The 21,765-nt window shown below is 39.4% G+C and overlaps 1 protein-coding gene across 5 annotated transcripts in view; it reads right to left on the bottom strand.

Annotated features, from left to right (window-relative positions):
- Positions 1 to 20,428, bottom strand: part of FER (FER tyrosine kinase) — a 412,363-nt gene extending 391,935 nt beyond the window's left edge. For 2 of the 5 annotated variants that reach the window (XM_035015022.1, XM_035015025.1), the window contains exons 1-2: positions 20,335 to 20,428; positions 1,742 to 1,887 (exon numbers count right to left, since the gene is read on the bottom strand). The gene's annotated coding sequence lies outside the window, so the exon portion shown is untranslated. The remainder of the gene's footprint in view (positions 1 to 1,741; positions 1,888 to 20,334) is intronic. The other 3 variants (XR_004681050.1, XM_035015019.1, XM_035015020.1) reach the window with 3 other exon arrangements.
- Positions 20,429 to 21,765: the final 1,337 nt, after the last annotated feature.

Below are 21,765 nucleotides of genomic sequence, written 5' to 3'. Positions count from 1 at the left end.
TACATTTCAAATCCATCCATCTCTCAGGTTGCTAGCACCTTCTCAGGCCACCACTATCTCACCTCAGCTCCTAAAACTGCCAGCTTGCACTTTCACCCAGCAGTCCCTTCCTTACACAGCAGCTCAAATGATGATATCATTTAGAATTAAAATACAAGCTTCCTACCAAACCCTTCAAAGCCCTGCATATTTCTTTTTTTTTTTTTAAGATTTTATTTATTTATTTGATAGACAGAGACAGCAAGAGAGGGAACACAAGCAGGGGGAGTGGGAGAGGGAGAAGCAGGCTTCCCACTGAACAGGGAGCCTGATTCAGGGCTTGATCCTGGGATCGTGACTGGAGCCAAAGGCAGACACTTAATGACTGAGCCACCCAGGCAGCCCAAAGCCCTGCGTATTTCTGTAACCTCTTCTTACCCATCTCTGCTCTCTCACTAAGTCAGCCACACTGGGGTTTTTTCTGTTCCTCAAACTCACCAAACTTTCCTGCTCCAAAGTCTTTGTACCCACTATTCCTTCTTTCCCTCTATTGCCTCCAGCTTTATTAAGGTATTATTGACATATAACATGTGTAAGTTTTAAGGTATACAATGTGATGATTGGATCTATGCATATATTACAAAATGACTACCCCAATAAGGTTAATTAACATCTCCATCTCTTCATGTAATTATAATTGTGTGTGTGTGAACGTGGTGATAACATTTAAGATCTACTCTCTTAACAAATTTTAAGTACATAATACAGTATTGTTAATTATAGTCACCAAGTTGTGCATCAGATCCCCAGATTTTATTTATCTTACAGCTTAAAGTCTGTACCATTTAATCAGCATCTCCCCATTTCCCCTACTCCTCAGCTTCCCCTACTCCTCAGCTCCACCATTCGACTCTATTTCTAGGAGTTGGGCTTTTTGAGATTTCACATATGAGTAAGAACATATAGTATTTGTCTTTCTCTGACTTATTTCACTCCACTATTCCTTCTAATGAGAATGCTTTCCCCACCAAAAATATCATACACACACACACACACACACACACACACACACACACCACCTACTCTTGAAATAGCTCCTTCTCATATATAGGTTAATCTTAAATATCAACTCCTTTTGTGACCACCCTATCTAAAGTAGCTCCTACCTCATTGTCTCCAAATTATCTGTTTTTTTGCTTTCCTTCAAAAAAGTTTATTATAATTCATAATTATTTTGTCAGTTTATTTTTAAACCTGTCCCCCCACTTTAAAATACAGCTATAAGGATGGAATATCCAGTTCATTCATCATCATATCCCCAGAAGCAGCAAACTGTCTGATATGTAATAGAAGTCTATCACTGTACAGCAAACAACAAATGAATGAAATAGTAAATGAATATATGACTGTACTAAACAAATGCTATTAATGGAAATACAGAAACTAGAGGAGGAGTGACTGAGAAGATATATTCAGTTTGGTGCCATGTGGTTGAAAATACAGGACTAGTGGACACACAGGCTGGAAAGGGTTATGGATTGGAATTCTGCTGAATGTAAATGCTAGTTGAAAAAAAAATAATTACATCGCAAATGAGATAGAATTCAGCAGGATAAATGACAAGCAAAAATACATAAAACTAATATGAAATGATTGTGTAGGTAAAATATTCTAACATAAACACTACAAAATCAAGAGAAGTCAAAACTGTTTCACAGTTTCAGTTTTTAGTAATTCACTAAGAAGAGTAAAGTAATCCTACCTTACTACTATTCATTGCTGGTCATATCTCAGCTAAAGTAGCAGGTCCATGTTGAAGGATTACACATTGGGGATGAGGAAGACACTTGAGAAAATGTGCAGTAAAGTCTCACGGGAATGACCACAGGTCTGGCCAGAAAACATGAGCTGCAAGAAGAAATTCAAGGAGTCAGAAACGTTAACGGCAGAGAAAAAGTGAAAATGTGCACATGGAGTATAGCAGGCTACTATTGGAAATTAACTGGGACAGTGTCTCAGAGTCACCACATGAAGAATAAGAATGCTATATTTACCTAACTTTTCCACCCCCTGCTTACGCCCTCCCATTTCTTTCCACAACTTTCTCGATGTGTAACGCATCTTACCTTCTCCCCTAATCTATTCCGTTTTGAATAGGTGATTCATGTTTTTCTCCATTTTCATAGCATAAAAATCATTTTTAGTTTGAAGCATATCAAAAGAAGCAAGTGCATTTGTTAAAATATTATTACAGCCTAAAGAAGTAATTAACTATGTAAGAAAAACTCTCAAAGGCTGGTAAGGTTTGGGAAAGATTCTCCCAGCATATATGCATTTTCTTTAATACACCTTAGCATGCCAAAGCCTGACTCCTCTGTCAGCTGTTCTCTCAATTCTTGTCACTAGGAGAATTTCTAAGGTGCTTCTTGGTCACTGGCTCTCTTCTTAATCACTGATGTCAATATATGTCGTTTACAGCTCTGTCACCAGGCCTCATTTTCTGCCTCAGGCCCTTGTATGTCTAATCCCGACTTCTTGGTTATAAGAATGTTTGCTTATTCTGTTTCCTGTCATTTCCCCCACTTCACTGACTTTCACAATAATCAGAGGACATTTCATGGGGGTTACCAATAAGATTACTCCTTCCCTCTGGTCAGGAAATTGGCCAAAGTATGTAAAGAATATCTTCCAAGTCTCCCACTCTTCTAAGCTTTTTACTCATTTCCAAAAAGATTCCTTCTTGGCCCCCCAGATAAGTATATGTTCTCCTGTAGATTTGGCAAGGTTCCCAAAGCTAGAACTGGTTGGAAATCTAATCTACATATAATGAGAGTATTATTACATCCCTCTTCTTTCATTAAACTGTGACATGACTGAGAACAGGGATTATCATCTTACTATAGCCAGCATCCTACACAATCCCTGGAACATTGTAGCCACCAAACAAGTGAGTACCAAATGAACGAATTTCCAAGGTAAATTATGGCTTTCCCTGACTTGTACACTTCGGTGTAAAGTAGGACTTTAACAAGAGTTTTTACATTAAATGGTAAAATTCATGACTTTAAATGATACTTAAATATGAAAATTTTAATCATGCTGCTGTCAATAGCTTATCTTCAGTTAAGCCCCTTAGATATAATACAGTAAACAGTGTTACTTATAAAGATTTCCAAAGAACTAAATGTATGAGTGTGTACAAAAATGTACATATTATGTATGTTAGTGAATTCCACTCCAGGGACAGACCCCAAAATTACTGAACTATCCATTTAATTTGAAATGTTTTAGCCACTTCTCTATCAGCAAGCTCAGCTGAGAATACCTAGAATTTCACATTCTGGTGTTTCACTGTGATATAGAAACAGTTATTTTCAAAGACCTAAGGACAAGAAAGGTAACTATTCAACTAAGATTCCATGCCCAACACTGAGCAGTGCAGTGCCAAGTGTCTTGCTCTAGGAAGCTAGTCAAAGCACCCATCTGTTATTTATGTGTCACTCTCCAACACAACGTGTTTCTACAATTTTTATTTTTCAATGAAAAAACCCTATCTTCCATATGATACTGAAATAGTTTGGGTTAAAAATAAGTAACAACTACCCTGGTGGCATTTCTAAATGGAACATTTCTTTCATCAAACTAATATAAACCATTGAATAAAAACTATATTCCTTATGTTACCTCAAAGATACAATCATTCTCATCAGAACTCGGCAAAGATTCCTAGAGACAAGTTGAAAATGCGTAGTAACTACTTTCTAGTGCACCTTAATCTTCCCCACTAACTTCCCCAACCACATAGGCTACCATCTTTAACTCACAATCATAGTAAAAATATAGTTCCTATTCCTTAACTATGCTTCTCTTCATGAAGTAAGAGGGGTGCCTAGGGTGCAAAATTTATGGAGACATTCACTCTCAGGGTCATACCCTGTAGCTGCATGACCCTGAAAGCCAGTCTTATGTGTGTTAGGCATCTCCCTTGCCTCTCATGCTCATGGTGCATATTTCTCTTTCTCACTTCTACCCCTCCTACTTCTCTAAATAACACCCAATTGTGATTAACCAAAATTTAATTCTGGTAAGCCAAATATCTAAAACGAAGCAGTAAATTTAAATATAATTTTACATCCATTTAAAATCATGTTTTCACAGAAAATTTCTTGTTCGTGATATGATTTTGGATGAAAAATAGATGAGGCAGTAATGCCTCACGGATTCAAAATAAGAATTCCTGAAATAGGTTCCTGAAATAAGCACAAAGTTCCTAGAATAGGTACATAACCCAGGCCTGGACAATCAGCATATTTCCTTCCCCAAGCAGTAGTTCAGGAATGGGTATGTGATCCAATTGGACAACTAAAACTCAATCCCAAAATTTTTGCCAGAACTCATTAGGAAGTTCTCTTTTGGCTGAGGTTGCTAAACTGAAAGAACATGGTAGATACCAACTTGTCAGAGAGCCAACCCAGAGAAAACAAAAGCCAAGAGATGGAAAGAGAAATGAAAACTCTGAAAGTATTTTGTCCCCAGAGCTAATCACACCTGAGTTCAGGTGAATTCAGGTGTGAATAGATGTAACTGCTAGAATTTTAGAATTGCTGTTGAGAAACAATTCTCTCTGGATTTCCCATGTTCCTGCACAATCAGAGGCTTCTGAGCAAAAGGTACTATAAGAATAATTGCATAATATCCAGCCTTGGAAGCTAGAGAATGTGTCTCCCTAAAGATAGAGACCTCCAATGAGCTTTGGCGAAATAAAAGCCCTCTCCCTACCTCCCCTGGAAGATATTTACCTATATTCCTTTTTTTCTCATATTTCTTATGTTACTTTATATATTTTTGCTGATATTTACTTGTATTCTAGGGCACTAAACCTAAAGACACTTTCCCATCCTCCTCTGGAGAGATTTGCTTAATGAATAATCTCTCTCCCTCCGGAGGGTAATTTCAGTCCCACAACTGTTTCAGACTTAATAGTTACATGTGGCAATAAATTACTTTTTTAAATTAATTCATTCAACAAATATTTGCTGAGAGCCTACTAAGCTATGTACCATGCACTTTCATACAAAACATCTCAGACAAAAATTCCTCCCTCATGGAGATTGTATTCTACAGAGGAAACAAAACACAAAGTAAATACATAAAATATATAGTATAAAGTCCTGATAAGTGTTACAAAGAAAAAGCAGGAAGAAGACCTGGGTCCATTGGTTAAGTGTCCCACCCTTGGTTTTGGCTCAGATCATGATCTCAGAGTCCTGAGAGAGAGCCCCGCACATCAGGCTCCATGCTCAGTGCAGAGTCTGCTTGAGACTCTCTCTCTGTCTGCCCCTACCCCCCACACTCTTTCTCTTTCTCTCTCTAAAATAAATGAATAAATCTGAAAAAAAAAAAAAAGAAAATGGCATCCAAGATGGCAGAGGAGTAGGAGACCTTAGTTTTGTCTGGTCCCAGGAATTCAGCTAGATCTATCAAGTCATTCTGCAGTCAAATGCTCTACCACTGAGCTATATCCCCTATCAAGTCATTCTGAACATCTGCGAACTCAACCAGAGATAAAAGAATAGTTACAACTCTATAATTAGAAAAGCGACCACTTTCTGCAAAGTAGGAGGTGCAGAGAAGTGAATCTGAGGCAATATATGGGAAGATAAATGGGGGTGGGAGCCTCCCTAAGCTGGCTACCAGAAAGTGATACAGCAGCAGAGCACAAAATCAGAACTTTTAGAAGTCGGCTGCGGTGAGGGATGTCCCTGCCTGAAAGGTGCTCAGGTGGTGAAGTGGGGCAGAATCCTAAGTGGGACAGTGTGGTTTCAGGACCCTCGGGGTCACAGGGAGACCAGGAGTACATGAGTGCAGCAGAACTCCCAGGGATCAGAGCAGGGAAGCTGGCTGCTATCACCGAGCCCAGGAGTGGGCTCTCAGCTCTGGGTTGCCATAAACCGAGAACCACAGTGGCACGGTCGGGTGACTGCTCTCCAAGCAGGGGCCCAGCAAGCAGCAGAACCATGGGGAGAACCCCTTCTCTCCCCCCGCAGGAGCAACACAGATGCATGCAACAGGAGTCTACAGGGTTTGAAGAATCAAAGTGGGGTCACAAGGCTGAGATAGAAATGCTGGGTCAGGGGCTGGGTGAGCATGGAGATAGGAATGATTGACTGCTTTTCCCTGAGGGCACACTGAGCAGTGGGGCCCCGAGCTCTCAGCTCTGGGGCTGGAGATTGGGAGGCCACCATTTTCATTCTCATTCTCTAAAGCTGCGCGGAAAGCCTTTAGGAAACAAAAGCCACTTAGGGCAATCCAGAGTCACTTACACTTAGCCTGGCCCCCTGGCAAGGGTGGTGCAATTCCGCCAGGGTCAAAGACACCTGAGAATCAGTACAACAGGCCCCTCCTCCCCCAGAAGACTGGCAAGAACATATGGCTAAGACCAAGTTTACCCATCACACAGAACTGCAAAACTCCAGTGCTAGGGGAAAATAGTATTAGAATTCATGGTTTTTTTCTCATGGTTCTTTAGTCTTTCATTTTTAATTTTTTTCACTTTCTTTTTCAACCAATTTCTTATTTTATCAACTCTAAGTCTTTTTTAACTTTCATTTTTACAGTTATATTCTATCCTTTCATTGTATTTTCTTTTTTTTCTTTTTTTCTTTTTTTAAGATTTTATTTATTTACTTGACACAGAAAGAGAGAGGGAGAGAGCAAGCACAAGCAGGGGGAGCAGCAGAGGGAGAGGGAAACAGGCTCTCTGCTGAGCAGGGAGCCCTATGTGGGGCTCGATCCCAGGACCGGGATCATGACCCAAGCCGAAAGCAGCTGCTTAACCAACTGAGCCACCCAGGCGCCCCTAATTTTCTTTTTATATATATATGGGTTTTTTTCCTTTACAATTTTGTGATGTAGTTTCTTCTAACAAACTGACCAAAATACACCAAGAATCTAGTGTATTGCTTCTGTTCTCTTCACCTCTTTATATTCTTTTTTGTCTTTTAATTTTCATTTTTACAGTTACATTCTATCCTTTCATTGTATTTAATTTTATTTTTGTACATATATAAGTTTTTCTTTCTTTACAATTTTGGGATCTAGTTTTCTAACAAACAGACCAAAATACACACAGGATCCAGTGTATTGCTCTGTTCTGTTCACCTGATTATATTCTCTCTCTTTTTTTTTTTTTTAATTTTATTTTTTTCAGTTTCAAGTCTCTTCTGATTTGTTTAGTGTCTATTTCTCTGGGGCCATTTTAGTATTTTGTTCTCTTGTTCATCTATTCTTCTCTGGACAGAAAGACAAGATGGAAAAACTCCCCTCAAAAAAGAGAACAAGAGGAAGTACTGACTGGCCAGGGACCTAATCAGTATGGATATAAGTAAAATGTTGGAATTAGAATTCAGAATAACGATCACTTCTCGGCCTTTTGGCTAAGATCAAGTGTAGAATTCAGAATAACGATTATAAAGATACTAGCTGGGCAGGGGCACCTGGATGGCTCAGTCGGTTAAGTGTCTGCCTTTGGCTCAGGTCATGATCCCAGGGTCCTCAGATCGAGCCCCACATCAGGCTCCCTCTCCCTCTGTCCCTCTCCCTGCTTGCGCTCTCTCTCTCTTTCACTCACTCGCTCTCTATCTCAAATAAATAAAATCTTTTAAGAAAAAAAAAAGATACTAGCTGGGCTTGAAAAAAGCATAGAAGACAATAGAGAATCCTTTTCAGGAGAAATAAAAGAACTAAAATCTAATCAAGTTGAAATAAAAAAGGCTATCAATGAGATGCAATCCTCTAATTGCTAGGATAAATGAGGCAGAAGAGAGAATTAGTAATATAGAAGATAAAATGATGAAAAATAAGGAAGCTGAAAAAAAGAGAGATAAACAACTACTGGATCATGAGGAGAGAATCTGAGAGATTAAGTGATACCATAAAGCAAAATATTAGAATAACTGGGATCCCAGAAGAAGAGAAAAGAAAGGGGGAAGGGCAGAAGGTATAATGGAGCAGATTATAGCTAAGAACTTCCCTAATCTGGGAAAGGAAACAAGCATTCAAGTCCAGGAAGCACTGAGAACCCCCCCCAGAATCAATAAAAATAGGTCAATACCTCAACATATAACAGGGAAAAATAAAACAAGACAAAATCAGAGAGGGAGACAAACCATAAGAGATTCTTAATCATAGGAAACAAACTGAGGGTTGCTGGAGGGAGGTAGGGGATGGGGTAACTGGGTGATGGACATTAAGGAGGGTGCATGATGTAATGAGTGTGATGTATTCTATGAGACTGATGAATCACTGAACTCTACCTCTGAAACTAATAATGCACTATATGTTAAGTGAACTTAAAGTTTAAAAAAATAATAAAATTAAATTTTAAAAAGAGAAAAGACAAAGCAGAAAAAGGTAACAAGAAATATGAGAAAGGTAGGCAATTACAAACTGATGTTAATTGATCAAAGACTTAGAACATGGTATTTGAGCCAGGACCTAAGGGAGATAACAAAGGAAATCATATGGATATCTGGAGAAGAGCGCCAGGGTAACAGTAAGTGTGAAGCACTTATTTAAGGACAAGCAAGGAGGCCTGCATGGTAGAAACAATAGAAAACTCTGAGAAAGATCTTACATGAGGGAAGAAGAGCAGGACCACAAAAACTAGTTCATTATGAGGTTTTGAACTTCTACTCTGAGTTACATGGGAAGCCACTGCAAGATTCTGAGGAAAGAAATTATCTCTTACTTTTTAAAAGGATGACACTAATATTCTGAGGCTAATTTCCTGAGAGCCAAAGTAGTAGCGGGGAGCCTTGTTAGAAGTTAAACAGAAGAGAGGACAGATGGTGTGGAACCAGAGTGAACCCCAAACAGAGGTGGTGAGAACTTGGTCAGATTTCATATATATTTTGAAGCCAACAGAATATGCTGAACTATTGTGTGGTAGAAATAAAAGAAAAAGAGTCAAGGATAACTTCAAGGTTTGGGGTCTGATCAAAAACAAGAATGGAGGTGCCACTTACAGATACAGGAAGGATTAATTTTTTTAACTAGGTTTCTACCACTACAATCTAAAAGAAGCCTGATAAATATAAAATATATGCCAGAAATCAGGCAATACAAGTAACAGCCCTAAAATGTGGAACTGAGTCAACAGTAGAAAGTGGAGGGTATTTGGTATCCCTCTATTGGTAGGATGAGAAGTCAGCAATCCTTAATAAGCAAAGCAGCTGGTAAACTACCACCTCTTGTAAATTGGACTATGCGCCTACCAAGGATGGAACTATAGGATACTCATTAAAAAATGTTAGGATGTTGGTATATTGTCAACTATGCAGCAGTCTTCAGTAAGTTCATTCAAAAAAGAAGCACACTTTGAGTGAAGTCCTTTTTTTTTTTTTTTTTAGATTTTATTTATTTATTAGAGAGACAGAGTACAAGCAGGGGAAGCAGCAAAGGGAGAGGGAGAAGCAGGCTCCCTGCTGAGCAAGGAGCCCACCAGCCAAGGTGGAGCTTGATCCCAGGACATCAGGATCATGGCCCGAGCTGAAGGCAGACGCTTAACCAACTGAGCCACTCAGGCCCCCCGAGTAAAGTCTTAATAAAAGAAAATCTTTTAAGTATTTCATTACAAATCCAAGATGGCTGATAATCTTGCAATTTATGGGGATGAAAAATATCCCTAAGGTAAAATTAGAACATTTAACCACACAAAAACAAAATATGAGAGAAGCCTAATGCTCCAGGCTCATCCCCAAGCATCCTAGCAAAGAAGATATTTACCCATTATAAAGAACTATCCATGGGGTGCGTGGGTGGCTCAGTAGTTGAGCGTCTGACTCCTGGTTTCAGCTCAGGTCATGAGATCAAGCCTCGTGTCTGGCTCAGCACTCAGCAGTGGGTCTGCTTGAGATTCCCTTTCTCCCTCTCCCCCCACTCCTGTTTTCTCTCTCTCTCTCTAAAATACATAAATCTTTAAAAAAAAAAAAGAACTATCCACTGTGACACATCCTGGAAGTAGGGACAAATTAGCTCTGAGTTATTACCTAGAGAAGCTGCTCTCAATGGCTAGAAAGAGAAACCAACAAGAAAACTGAGAAAACTACGATTTGCATGGTTTCTCAACCTCAGTACTACTGGCAATTCTCTGTTGTAGGAGGCTGTTCTGTCCATTGTAGGATGTTTAACAGTATTATTGGGTTCTACCTACACAATGCTAGCAACATCTACCTACTTCCCTATCCCAGCCTCTCATTATAACAACAAAACTATCTCCAGACACTACCAAATGTCCCCTGAGGTAAGAATTGCCCCATGATGTGGAACCACTGGGTTACAGTGATGGACAAATTGTTTAGAGGCATATCAGGCAATGATTTGATTCAAGAACTAGGATTCAGACTTCAGGTACTTGAGAGAAGTTGATCAAATGCAAATAAATAAAACATTAAATTTATAAAAAGTTGTATTGCCTAAGAAACTCCCAACCACTCCCAACAAAGATTTGTTACTGCTCAACCCCTAAGATAGCTCCTGGGACCCCAAAACCTCAAAACAGAAAGTGAGTTGTTGAGGCAATGCAGTCCCCAGTACAAGAATCTCTCAACACTCATCTTGGCTGTAACTAGGAGAAAAGAAAACAAAAAAGACCTTCCCAGGTGGTAGAACCAAAGAAAGCCATATTGGCTAATCAAAAATCTTCTTCCACTGCCAGGGCAAAGAGTCCTTGCCACACCTGTCCAATGAAATATGCACATGTCATGGAATGGAAAATCTCTGTGCGTTGTTTCTCCTTTTTCTCTTTTCAAATTGAGAGTTTTTATTACCTTTATGCTATTTTTCTTCTACCACTGAACACAGGCTTTATTACAATTAAGTTATATTTATCATTTAAACTTAAGTTTCTAGACCCTAAGGCTATCTATTCAAACAGAACTGAGAGAAATTACCCAGAGACGTTAGACTTAAAGTTAGATGCAGTACTTAAGTGAGTCTTTGAGTTGCTTTCCTTTGCTGGGGGGCAGGTGGTAAATGCAAATTGGAAGTTGTAAGTGAAAAATTTGCATTACGTCAGGTAAGGGCATTTTTTTCAAGGTTATATATGTGTGGAAGGACATGTATGCACATTGGAATCTCTTGGTTATGCTTGTCCAGTATCCACTGGTCACACTGCAGTCTTTCTTTCAGTGACATCATCCCACATGATTCAGACCATGTGACTGACCATACTTCCTCTTACCAGTGCCAGCAGTTAGTACCTGGATCCAGATCTGGCCTACTATCAGACGCTATCCCTCCAACCACAGACATCAAGGATGAAAACATGATCTAATTCATTCAATGAGATGTAATCCCAAGATTTATACTAAAACTATGGGTAAGAGAAACGTTTTTTATGTTGGGCCTGCTAAACTGGAAGACTGTAAGCCTAGAGCCATCAGAGGGCTCCACATGGAGAAAATCTACCTGAAAGTACCTGTAACACAAGAGAAAGCCACTGAGTATGTCATGAGACCATTGTTTGAACCTTTAAAACCATCTGCATTTGAAGAAGCACACTCCCGTTTGAGCCAGTGGCCTAAGCTAGTATGGGTTTTGATCTCATGCAACTGAAGGAACTGAAAATTTTCATATTTATCATCAGTTATCAGATAAACTGATAGCCGATTTTCAAATGAAAAAAACTAAAGCTATAAGAGTTAATTTGCCTAAATTTATACAACAAATTACTGGTATTGTAGATTCAACCCTAGGTGGGTCTGGTTCTAATATGAATGCTCTTTCCACATATCATACTCTCTTTCAGGAAAACAGTCTGAAATTCCTCTTTATAATTTCCTGGAGCCATAAGGTAAGTCCTTACATGGAGTGAGTATTCTATTAACATTTGTGGCATGACCAAAAAAGGAAGAGTCATATGTCCTCCTGCTCTCTCTGCCACTCCTGTACAACCCACCTCTTATGTTACATGGAACATTTCTGAATTATTTTTATAATGTAGACCAACTTAAGGACATGTCTATTTCTTTACCACCTTCACCCTCCTCCAAAAACTGTATTACTATATATAATAGCAAGTGTCTCTAAGCCAAGCCACTTCAATCCTAGAATGCCAGTTCCAGCCATAGGGTAAATCAAACCATAGGCTCCAAAGCACAAAAGAGAAATCAGAACCTTAGAAAGAGCCCATCACCAAGGTCTAGCTACTCTTCTGTAATAATTGTGAAAGTCAGAAGAAGATACCTATACCTATAAGTGAGGATACTGCTATTCAAGTTAATATTTTAAGATATTTATAAGAACTACATCAACTTCCAAAAAGTAGCAGCTATTTATAAACAGTCAAATCTCTTTCAAATATTATTAAGGGTTACAGAGAAGGGAAGTGGGACAGGATTTATGAATATAAGATCCCTGACATTTTCAAGAAATCTGTCTAAAACCATGAGAATTTTTGACAGAGCTGGAACACTCAGTAACAATGCTTCACAAGTCAACTTTTGTTTTCCTAGGAGGTGTGGTGGATTGATTCACAATCAGGTCAAAGACTCACTGGATTCAACATTCCATTTTTACACTTACTCAAAAATATCTATTTTCTGGCTAATATCTACCACTTTCTTAGACTTCTTTACTTTTTCTTTATTTCTAGCAGCTGATTTTTTTTTTCAGGAAATTTTTTTTATAAAGAAAGAATGTTTCATCACTTGACCAAAGTTATAATATAGGACAACCTCAAACAGAAAATAAAGCCAAGACAAGACGTAAACATTGGGCAGTTAGCTAGGGTCATGCATATACGAGGGTCTCACTTCCAATAACAATTCTTTGGAGCAAAACTGCAAATATTTCAACATGGACCTTTACAATCACTCCCAGATAGTTGAAACTGCTGTCAAATCCAGGACTGCTAATGGTTTATTATAGACATTTACCATTTGCATTCATTTCAGGTTTAGCATATAAAAAAACTAAGTTCAAACCCCAGTTAACACTTTATAGCTGGGTCTCCTTGGATACAGGTTGTGACCTGACATTGATTTCAGATCACAAAAAGAAAAAACAAGCTATCCAATTTACAGAGTTGTCAAGAAAATCAAAACAAATGCATAAAAAGTGTCTAGCACTTTCAGCAGGCATCAAATAATAATGCCCCTTCCCCATAACAGTATCTGAATCCATGTAATTTACTCAAAAACTTTTACTGACAGAAATTGTTTCTACTTTGAAGTTTAAAATGTTCAAGAGGGAAGAAAAAAAAGTAATATATATGAACAAATAATTATAACACAATATGTTATATTATTTATACATATATACGCATACTTGTATATATCAGTAAGAGAAAGAAATCAGTCTCCTGCTTTGTAAAAATTTTCTGTTATATATAAACCTGGATAACAATCCTATAACGGCACCTGGGTGGCTCAATCAGTTAAGCATCTGCCTTCGGCTCAGGTCATGATCCTGGAGTCCTGGGATTGAGCCCCGCATCAGGCTCCCTACTCAGCTCGGGGTCTATTTCTCCCTCTCCCTCTGCTCCTTCCCCCTGCTCATGCAGTCTCTCTCTCTCAAAAATAAATAAGTAAAATTTAAAAAAAAAAAGATCCTACACTTTGTCCAATGTAACTGTTTTTAAATAATTGGAATAGTAATCTAACAAGTTGCCATTAATAATTATCTGAGACAACTGTGTTGTTTAGATCCCTTTAATTACTTTACTATTGCCAATTTATTCAATACATAGAAAGCTAAAAGGCCTCACAAAGTGATGGTGCTTAACCAGAATATATACACTTAGAGTAAATTTAGAATGGATATGAAATGTGGCAGTGACTGGATCTGCATCGTTAGAAAGTCTACCATAAACCACAGATTCCACACTGAAAAAGAAAGGTGTTGCCTGAAAATGTTTCCTTTCCTCCTAGAAAATCTGAAAAACCTTAATGAACGCTGAAATGATGGTTAATCTGTATAAGAAAGTATATAGAAAGCATGTGATTCTGAAGGAAATTTAGTTTAAGAGAAAGTGCGGACACTGTATAAACATTTTCATGAAGTAAGGGGTGGTACAGCGACTAGGGTAGATACTGATCCAGTTATTATCCAAACTGAATATTGGTAAGAGTGAAATGCATTTTGCTTTGTATAACATGAAATTAACAAAAGAGCCCCAACCAACTAATAAGAGAAGCTGGGGAAGTCCTGCCAAGCTGGACACTCAAAGAGCAGAAAGGACACAAACTACAGAAGTGTTCAACTCCAAGGACAACATACCCAAGAAACAGCAGCAAGTGTTAGGCATTGCAGTGACCAAGAACTAACTCTTCATCTTTGTGACAATGCAGCAGCCTTTGTGATCAAATCAGAAATACTCTTGTTCTACAAACCCCAGGACACAAGAGTCAAAAATAGGAACCTTTTCTGTAATATATACTAATGATGTAATGCAAAATTATCCAGACTTCATTTTAGAAGCAAAAAAATTATTTAATAGAACTGTTAAGGGTCTGAAGGGATCACTTAAAAATTTTAATTAAATTTGACTGTATTTTATGGAGATAGTTGTATCATAGATCCACAGAGCTTTGGAGAAAATACCACTTGTTAATGTTGAGGGTTCAATAAGCATAGGTTTCCTAAGTTTTCACCTCTATCTGTATATTATATATAAAACATCCATCCAGGATGTTTATTTAAAAGCACAGCAATGTAATTTCAAAGATACTTTTCTGAATGAACCACTGTAAAGAGTATTTTTATACACTAAACACCGAGAATATAAATATTCTAGCATTAAGGGCTTCCCCTTCTCCTAAAACCATTTGTCCTGCGGTGCCTGGGTAGCTCAGTAGGTTAAGCATCTGCCTTTTACTCAGGTCATGATCTCAGAGTCCTGGGATTGAGACTCCTGTTGGGCTCCCTGCTCAGCAGGATGTCTGCTTCTCCCTCTCCCTCTGCTGCTCCCCCTACTTGTTCTGTCTCTCTCTCCCTCTCTTGCTCTGTCAAATAAATAAATAAATAAAATCTTTTAAAAAAATAAATAAAACCATTTGTCCCACTACAGAAATACTTTTTCTGCAAGTAAAATAATTTATACTGGAAAACTTCAATATTTCTAGAACAATTCATATTATTTTATTTACAATAAAGACCATGGAGTTATTGCTCACATATTTTTAAATGTTCATTATCAGTTACTCTGATTTTTAAATGTAAGACTCTTCATTATCAGTTACATAAAATTAATACAGGAATCTTTTCTTCTGTAGCATTACAAGATGGACAAGTGAAGAGGCCTTCGTTTCAGGAAAATGTAGGAGTAACGTGGGTCTCAACGCTAGTACTATAAGGTGTGTCTCAAGGATTATCAACTACTAATAATAGTTATACACATTTTTAAATGACTTGCTTTCCCTGAGACATCAGAATAGATTCAAATTTATCCCCATAATGATGTCACTCTTAGTCATTTGCATTCTGATACGCTTTCTTGCGTGGGGATTGGGTGAGATGGAATTACACATAGCATGCTAGGAAACTGCACATTAGAATATGTCACACATGTAAATATCTTGTACTTGAGTCAGAAAAAAATTGAAATAGATACAAAATTTTGTTTTATTGCCAGATAAGACATAAAAACTATGTGGTCCAACTCCTAACTCTTTATACAGCTCAGTGCTTGTTTCATGATACCCTGGTCTGTGCATTTAAATTATAAGTGAGTGCTTTTTAGGAATTAGAATCCTACACTTATACAACACACATTTTGAAATGGGGATATTTATAAAATAATGGTCCCTAAAGAATAATCATACATATTAGTAGTAGCAGGAAAAGATTCACATAAGAGTTTAAGTACTATTACCCCTGAAAATAAACTTTAAGTTTTAAATAGGTTAAGTAAATGCGGTTTAAGGAAGGGAGGAATACTGGAGATTTAATAAAGTAACATTTAGCTTTTCTGTACCACTTTTAAGCAAATATTTGTGGTTAAAATGAAAGGAATTTTGGGAAACCATCCACCAACAGATGATAATCTAAGGTGGAAGAAAAATAATTCTGGAATTCAGACAAACTAGACATATTTTGAGGTAAAAAGCATTTAAAGTGAATTTCCAATTATCCCTACTGAGACGCGGCAATTGAAGAACTATAAAAGAACAGCTAGTAGGAGATAACACTAATTATTTCCTTTGTACAAATACAAATGTCATTTGATTTACTTAATGTACATTACTGAATATCCGAAGTCTAAAATTTGGGGACTTTTAGGATGGTAGAATAAACACAGAAATACTAGAAGAGATAAAATTAAAGCTGCCACGTAGGGAACTGAATATGAAAGTTGAGGACTTCCTAAATTCAGACATTTTAGCTAGATTGTGTCATTCTTCTTCGTGACAACCTTGTGAGGCAATCTTATTATCCTCATTTTACAGATGAGGAAACTATGACTTAAAGAGATTACATTAACTTGCCCAAGATCCCACAGAAGAAAATTCTGGTTTGTGACTGAAACCCAATTAGCTTAGCTCCAAAAGAAATGAATCTTCTTTCACTACACCCTGCAACCTGGCAAAAAACACCTATATTAAAAATTTTAGCATTTTAATTAAAACCTTCAAAAGGAGGAAATGATATCAAGCTTATAGGAAGTGATGATATATAGACTAAATATTAGTCATTGTTTGATAAGTATATATAAATATTTAAGAAATAATTCCAAGTCATCCATGACATTTAATTTTATAAAACTAATTATCTAATATCCCCCAAAATGGAGAAATCTAAAAATTTTTGTAGAAAGGCACTAAGTAAACTTCATCTGACCTAGATATTTTGAACACAAAGAAAAAACTTGAGAGGTCCCATATTTTGTCAGCCATACAGCAGTTTCACATGGGTAACTAGGATTATATTTATACTTATAATAGTAAGAAGTGGGAAATTACTTGTCAGATTTCTTTTGTTCTGACTCTAATCTGTCCTCTATTTATTCTTTTCCATTTTTCTTCCAGATCTTGGAGCCCTCTTCTAAATTACAGTAACCAAGTTTCAAGTTCAGGAACTGCAAGTTTAGGTGCAGGTGCAGATATACTGCAATAAAGACCATAGTACTGCTATGATCAGTAGAGTGTTACAGAAGAAACAAAAGTTTCAGTAATTTTCCAAAGTATTAACTATCATGGAATTATTGGTGACTTTTCTTCTCTATACTCTTTTGTTGTTGTTGTTGTTGTTATTGTTTTAATATAAGCTCTACACCCAACGTGGGGCTTGAACTCACGGCCCTGAGATCAAGAGTCCCATGCTCTACTGACTGAGCCAGCTAGGCACCTCATCTTCTCTATAGTCTATTCAGCTTATTTAACTTTTATAAAAAAGATAAAAATAGTAAAGAAAGAAGAAAAGAGGGAGGGAGGCAGGTAAAAAAAAAACCGGACCTTCAATTAAAAAATATTTAAACATTTTATTCTTTTTGAAGTTCTAAAACTATGTCCTGCTTGTTCTTTTTAATCTCTCAGGTGGTGTGGTAAATAAACCATACATAAGCATGCCAAAGTCAAATGAGACATGGAGAAATAATATCAAGGCAATCTAAGATCTATAAATTCTGAGACATAGTTCCTAATTTCAATATTTAAGAAATTAGTTATATAAATGAGCTAAGAATGAAAAACAAATTTAGGGTATACTAAAACTGAAAAGCAGGATTCAAATACTTACAGAAGAATGCAGAAATTTCCTAAGTATGGAAAAATTACAAATATACACATACGTGAACTTATACCCATTTATTATTCTTTTATTATAAACTAAAGTTCTCTGTTAAAACATTCTTTTAGCAACACCATGAAACAACACCCAAGATAGTTTTGAGTCCTATCAAAATACTGAGTTAAATGTTTCTAGATAATTACTTCATTTTCCATGAAATAGTTCTACTAAAACTTCCCATTTATAGGCTTTCTTTTTTCCATTACAAAAATATACTTATTCCAAAACAACATGCATAAGATTGATCCAACTTATTGTTTGTTACTGAAACACTGAATAATCGATAAATACTAATAATTGAAACACTGAATAATCGAAAAAGACAGTCCTTTAGACCTGTCTTCAAAAGAAGATGCTCATTCAAAGATCAAGTATAAAACTATCATCTACTAATACAGGAGTCCAATTTTAAAACAAGCTTTTATTTGTATAACAAGTTCATTTGATTTCTTTTTTTTCTTATTACCAAAATGCAACTTACTCATCTGGGCCTTGATGTACAAACATGACTTCCTACTCACTCACAAGATTGCTTTGTAAGTCTCATGGAAATTAAATTACTATAGTTTTTATAAACACTATTTCCATCTGCAAATAGAAATTAAGCTCTTACGATATTTTGGTATGTTATACATTTATGCTGGTTTTCAAACTTGATCATTTCAGTTCCCCTTTTCCTTTATATTTACTATCTGTAACAGCTATCCGGGAAATGTTATTGCTGTGTAGACGGTTGGGTAGTTACTGTACAATTCAACCTTACTTCATTGTTTGAAAATTTTCATACATAGTAAAATAAAGGAGAAAATAAAATGGCAGCTTGAAAGTTCACAGACCAGAGTTATAACTATGTAATAGTTGAAGATGAAATGAAAGTGATCTGTCTACCAAAAGTGTGAATTCTTACTTCCAAACTACTGACATCAACCTTTAAAGTAGTGCAGAAGCTGCATTAACTGGACCCTAAATAATTTTACCTGTTACATATTTAATGCTGCCTACCATCAGTGCAGAAGAGAAACAGATCTTGACCAAAGGCCATTCAGGGGAAAAAAGAAAAAAAAAAAAAAAAAAGGCAGGTAAAAGGTTTCCAAGTATGCCTATATACTCTCTTAATATGGTCTCAGTACCTTTGGAAGTATAGTTCCCTTGGTTCAAGAGTACTAGCAAAAAAGATTCCTGGATTACAAAAGATTACATTCAGCCTTCCTTTGCATTCTGACAAATGTGTGGTTCTTGAATATTTCTTTCTAGAGACTACACAGGTATACCAAGACTACAACACTACACTCTTGAAATAATTACATTTTGCAAGGTTTTTTTTTAATTCTATTCCCATTCCATTGGTTAAAAAGTGTTTTCTAGTCTTTTATCACTAAAATAGTTTTGGTATTTTACTGGTTTTTCCGTAACACTTTTATACATAGTGGCTCCACTGGGGAAATTCTTTTATTAACTTAGAATTCCTGGAGAAAGAGGAAAATGGTACGACTGCACCTTTAGAGCAGTTAATGTCAAAGTGACAGACCACTATGAATGTATGCAGCTTTTTTTTTTTTTTTTTAACCATTACGGCGAACGAAAATGAAAGACTAACAGCCTTAATAAATTATTAGATTTGGGACTGCACTGCACTAGAAATCAAGATCACAAATGTACAAAGTAAAAAACGACAACTTCACAGTTAATTTGTGCACAACGTACCCGGCCCGGCTCTAGCAACACCAACACAATTATCGTTTCAGAAAGTTGATACCGAGAAGACTCTGAGGCAGAAAACTAACCCAGAGGTGCCTCGAAACACCTCCTCAACCCTAAATGGCCAAGAGAGTACAGAGCAGTAACTGCCCCGGTTGCATGAGCTTCACTTAACAGTTTTTCTCTTGACAACGTCTTGGGGGTCACCTCTGGCCAAGACAGGAGCAGAGATCGAAGGTGGGGGATAAAAGCGGGAGGTCGGGAGGCTGATGCATGGGAGATGGTCTGGGGACGGGCTGCGCGGGTCAAGGGGGACTTCAGGGCCCGAGAGGTAGGATGGGATTGAGGGAACACCTAGGGGTTGGGGGTGGCCGCCCCAGCTGAAGGGCTGCGCCAGGAGAGGAGCGCTAGAAGACAAGGGTGTACGGGCGTGATGGGTGGTGCCCAACAGCACCGCTTGCCCCGCCCCACGCCCCGCAGCCCACCGACCCGGCGACGGGGCGGGGCCGCCGCGCCCGCCTCAACCCTTTCGCGCCGGCACCCGCCCCCTCAGCCTCCAGTCCCGGGTTGGTGGGAGGGGCCTGCCTCGCCGGGCCGGGTCTGCAGCCCGGCCCGAGCCCCAACCAGGAATGCTCTGCCGCGGGTGGAGGACGGGCGGGAGACCCTGCAGCCTGCGGCGGGAGTGGGGGTGGCCGAGGGCGGAGGAAGAGCCGTCGGCGCAGCCGCCGCAGCCAGGGCTGAGTCCCAGGCGCCCCCCTGCGGGCAGGGAGTGTTGCCCCCGTTCTCCGCTTGCCTGCCCTCCTCTTCCCCCCTCCCTCGGCGTTGCCCCGGGCAACAGCGCCAGCCGCCGGCGGCGCGAAACTCACCTACCTAGAACCTGACAAGCAGGAGCCCCTCAGACCCGGGAGCCAGTCGCCACCCCGCGTCACGGGGGCTGCCACAGCCAATGGGCGCCGCTGTCACGAGCCTCTGCGGCCAATCAAACTGCACTCCGGTCTTCGGGCACCCTCGAGGCCCCAGCCAATGGGCACGAGCTAGAGGCGGGAGCTGCCGCCCGGCCCCCAACCCCCTCCTCCCCCACCTCCCAGGAGGCGGGGCGCGGCCGATTGGCTCTGGACCCGGGGGGGTGGGATTCGGGCTCCAGGCCAAGTGGGCGCGCGCGGACCCGGGGCTGCGGGCGCGGCGAAAGGAGGCGTGGACCTGTGGCTCCCGCCCTCTGGGTCCGCTACCCAGCTCGGGTAGGGTCTCGAAGTCCTCCTGTTCGTACTGCTCTCCTGGTCTCTCTGACCCCGCTCCTCTCTACCCGGCGTCCGGGGCTGCGGGGGTGGGAGTGAGGGCGGGATGGGGCCGGAGGCGGACGGCGGCGTCACAGGAAACTTTGGGAGGCTCGCCTGGCCGCGACCGGGAAGTGGCCGGGCCGGGGGTGATAAGCTGGGGCCGTCTGGAAGGGACTACCCGGCCGGTCGGCAGCCGGAAAGGAATTCGGAGGGTGGGGGCGGAGTCGTGATTAAAATGTTAAGTGTGCCCGCGGGGTGCTGGGCGATCCGGGTGCTGAAATCTCGAGGAACGGAAGCCGCTCTGGGGCCGCGACCCCGCACCCCTGAATACGCACTTTTCACCCTCAGAATCATTCACCTTTTCTTGTACATTTTAGTTGCATCAACTATAACATTGATGCTTTTAGAATGGTTTTCGGCTAAGGCAGGAACTGTGTCTTTCTCATTCCTGTAATTCCCAGTGCCTGAGCCTGTCTTTTAAAAAAGAGGGTTAGACACTCAGTGCTGGAATTGGGATGGATGCTGTTAAGCGTACAGCAGGTCCTGAGAGTGGTCCCCTGTAATAGTAAGCCCTTACCTCTTCCAGAGTCTAGAATGCGCGAAGAACCCAAATTGGTTTGCTCTTCCAGTGAGGATTGTTTCGGAAGCGTCCTTCCCCAAAAGAACTTAGTGGAAAATGAGTAATGTGAGCTAAACAAAGATAACTAGGTGATCTGTAACAGTATGATAGGTTTTATTAGTCACTATTCGAGGGTGTGTTCCTGTAGCCGACTTTTTAAGGCATTGTATCCTGTACATTGGTTGAACCACATTCTTTGCTTGGGGCAAATTAATGTCAACCCCATCTCCACCCTCCCCCTCTAAAACTTTTGAATTACGTGGAAGCCAAAGAGGAATGGTGAATATTTTTTTTCGACAGTGTTAGTTGTTTAACCGTAGTGAACAGCTCTACACATAAACAAATCTTAAATTGGACATTTCTTGTCCGCTGTTTCAAAGTCAAAAGAAAGCAAAACATGCTGTA

This window comes from Mirounga leonina, unplaced genomic scaffold (genome assembly GCF_011800145.1).
Source record: "Mirounga leonina isolate KUSES-001 unplaced genomic scaffold, KU_Mleo_1.0 Mir_168, whole genome shotgun sequence".
Lineage (NCBI taxonomy): Eukaryota > Metazoa > Chordata > Mammalia > Carnivora > Phocidae > Mirounga > Mirounga leonina.
Note: the sequence above shows the minus strand (reverse complement) of the source record. Positions and strands in the feature narration are given on the sequence as shown.